Below are 3,068 nucleotides of genomic sequence, written 5' to 3'. Positions count from 1 at the left end.
AGGGGAGCATGAACAGTAATAGAGAAGTAATTCTCTTCTGGCCAACACCAGCCTGGCTAACAGAGCTCAAAAGAATCCCACACGGGCCTTTGTTGGGTACAAACAAGGGTCCCAATTTGTATCATCTTGTAAGCAGCAGTGCAACTAGGGCTGGGCAACCAGGGCAGAAACCCCTGGTGCTGACTGGGGGCAGGGGAGCAGGGAGGAATGGGGGTGGGGCAGGGCGTGCAGAGTTGCAGGCTGCTCCAGAAACACAAACATGCTATTACATAAGTATACAAACTTGTATCCATACAAACTCATGATGTTTATCAATGAAGTACTGAATATACTATATTTTTATATTGGAAAAACTATATCTAAGAGACTGTACTTAAAAAGATTGCTGTTGTCTTCTCTTGCTTATAATGACACATAGTGACTGTAAACTCCTTCCTGGAGACTTTGCTACGGCTATCCATTCTACTACTGGTAATTAAGGTAATAGACAACATATGAACCTGAAATTAACCACAGAGATGAACCGTGAAAAAACCAGATGCATGAATGTGTAGTCCAAAAAGACAGATAGGAGCGAAAGATTTAATTGAAAGCAGTTCTTCTGAAGATGGTACTATGCAGCAAATGACTTATGTCTGCACAATGTATAGCCAGTAGCTTAGTGGGTTCTCTTGGAGCCTGATCTGGTGAGTTGTGGAAAATGTGCAACTGCTGCCAAGTCCAGTAGACCTGTGTGAATCCAACAGTTAGATTGGATACGCAGTACCTTCTATATCTTGAATACTGGGTTAGCCATGAACCGTTCAGTTATGCAACAGTTGTTGAGGTCGACTGTTTTATGAGAAAGGATAGTCAATAAAATTAGCTGCAAGAGAAGTGTTTCAAAACTCTAGGATGGCACCACATGGCAATAAAGAAGAAACAAATTGCCATTAAAGTAGAAACATAAAGGGCTGACCAGTTTTAAATGCAGGAGGTTTGAATCCAAGATATATATGCATATTGACAAAGGCAGCAGAGGAGCTTGAGAGAATTCTTTCCTAGACAAGAGTGATTACATGATAGGAATACATATCATGGAAATGTTTTTCATGGGATTAAAGGTAATTTTTTCAAGATGTTGTAGGACATTGACTGTGGTCCTTGTAGTGGAAAGGAAACATACTTTCTAGCACAAGAAGCACTTGCAAAGATAATTTAGGATTGTCCTCACTTCCCTACTTCCCAAGTGTCCCTCACCTCATTCAGTGAACACACACATACATCACAACACACAACACTGTGGTATGACAGAGAAAACTAAAAGAACGTATGCCTTAGGGTATGTATGTTTTTACTGTACTAGATTATATTGTTTCATTCCTGAAGTCTCGTCCACTTACTTAAAATGGCTCACAAAACATTTGATTCATGTGCAGTAATTCAAAACATACTCCTCCACTGGAAGTCGCACACATTTTTACTCTCTCACTGTTTCAGGTATTTACTGTTTACAGCTGTGGAAATTCTACATTTTGGCACCTTTTGACTCAGAGGACTAATGCTATGTAGATTTTAAAGTGACAGCACACAGATTCATTGTATCTTTTTAGGCCACAAACAGGCGTGCTACATATGTGAGTTCTAGGATGAGGTTGGTTTCAGAAGCTATCCTGTTCAAAGTGGTGACCAATGAGAAATAGAAAGTCTGTTTCTTAGCTGAAAATCTACAGTTCTTACCAATAATTCTTTAGAGTAGAAAGTAATTCTAAATCCATTTGTCTTTCATTAAGGAGAGTGCCTAACCCAAGCTAAAATTATTCAAGCAAAATTGAAATTCCTGGTGCTTTGTATCATGCTCTGGTCTTCCATTTCATAAAACTATTAGAGTTAAAACTATTAGAGAACTATCTGAGAGTTAATCTTCTCCCCAAATACATCCTTCTCCTTTTTACTTTTCTGCAGTTTCTGTCTAGAATCTTCCCTAGCTTTCTTGCTATATTTGTAAAGAAACATTATGCACATCATCATATGCCTTATTAACATTTGTGAAGGCTTGATGGTAGAGCATTGATTGAGAGAACTAATGCTATGCAGATTTTGGTGATGGGATATAGATTCATTGTATCTTGCTAGGCAATAAACTATATAGGAATGCTACATATATTAGGATGGCAGATTCTAGTAGAACAGGGATGCAAGGTTCTTGATTGTGTCATGCTGATATCAGATGTCAGGTGCTTGAACCTTACTAATTAATTATGATCAGGTTATTAGAGGGTTTAGATTGCCTGCCTCAGGCAGATGAAATTAGAGATCACACAGATGAGGTGCTATAGGAAAATCCTCATTAGAACCAAATTTAGAAAGAGCAAGCTTAGCTTACGTTTCCAAAGATTCATTCAGTTTAAGACTGGAAGGGAACTTTTAATCTAAACAATCTCCTATATATTATGGCCCTTTAAATTTCACTCAGGCTTATATTGTGAATATTTTGTGAATTAATAACACATAACTTTCATTTATTTTGCTGCTACTAATTAAAATCAATAACAAGGGTTCCCTTGAGTTAATAATAAGGGAAGGAAGTAAGTTTGGACTGGATCTAATGGGTGGATATTCTCAGTTTAAGACTGGGTGGAAGTTGCACCATTTTATAGATCCATTAGCTTCCAACAAGTTTTACTGATTTCCTCAGAGGCTACCCAGTCTTCCTCTCCTTTCTATGGGTTCTGGAAGAAGTTGTTTTGTCCTCAAAATAGGCCACACAGTAGGTACTAGACGTTGTCCATTATCAACATTTTAGAAACTGGTTAATCTTTACTAACCTAGGCTAAGTACGAACATTCAAAAAGCTCAAGGTGAAAGCACTCTAAATATCACACGTTATTCAAAGTGCTCTAGGTTAACATGGAAGCAAACAGAACCGATGTTCATGCTTGCAGGGGGCATGAAAGTAGCCTGCACTGGCTGAGGCCAGCAGGCTGGGGCTGCTCTTGCATGTATCCCAGGAGGCTGCTGGAGAGGCCCCTCTCCCCAGGCCTGCACCCCCTGCCATGGCTGGGGTGTAATAATGCGGGGGGGGGGGG

The sequence above is a fragment of the Gavialis gangeticus genome, unplaced genomic scaffold (assembly GCF_001723915.1).
Source record: "Gavialis gangeticus isolate Ggan-Ray unplaced genomic scaffold, GavGan_comp1, whole genome shotgun sequence".
Taxonomy (NCBI): Eukaryota; Metazoa; Chordata; order Crocodylia; family Gavialidae; genus Gavialis; species Gavialis gangeticus.
This window is presented reverse-complemented; position numbering follows the sequence as displayed.